Genomic DNA, 667 nt, shown 5'->3' on the forward strand with positions numbered 1-667 from the left:
TTGTAAATAAAATGTGAGAAAACGCATGAGAGAAACTTTGCGTTTACGATACTTTGAAAATAATGTAACGTCACGCCTGTCCAAATTGACCGATGAAATGCAAATTATATTAAAGCATGAATCACGATTTGCATTGCAAGCACAGCAGGTTAACGATATTGAGTACCTAACGTTGAATTTAATCTAAGTGTGCCTGCTGTTACACAAAATATATTAACGTTACTAAATTTATATTTCGACGTATTTGATTTCTAATTCTCTCATATTCACGATTATACGTATAATTAATTTCAGAGGAAGGAATAAAAATAAATCGTAGGAAAAACGGATCTATTCGTATAATTTAGCTCGCGTAGAACGCCGGACGAGCCAGCGGCGAACTCAAGCGGATATGCATCTCCGGAGATGGCGATTGGCGATGCACTTCGTTCGCCGGAGATGCAGTGCGTCGTGTCACACATACATCCGTTAAATTTCCTGTTCCTTTCCAGTCTCTGGTGGCCGCGTGGTCGAGCACGTTGACTTGTACGAGGTGGCATTTAAATTCGCGAGTGGTCGTGATTGCGCTCGAGCGCGTACCAGCCCTCTCGATCGCAGGAGCTTGATTTCGCTGATTCAATTGTTCCTCTGTTCTCTTTGTCTCTCCTTTTTCTCCTTCTCTCTCTCT

This window comes from Atta cephalotes (genome assembly GCF_000143395.1).
Source record: "Atta cephalotes unplaced genomic scaffold scaffold00012, whole genome shotgun sequence".
Lineage (NCBI taxonomy): Eukaryota > Metazoa > Arthropoda > Insecta > Hymenoptera > Formicidae > Atta > Atta cephalotes.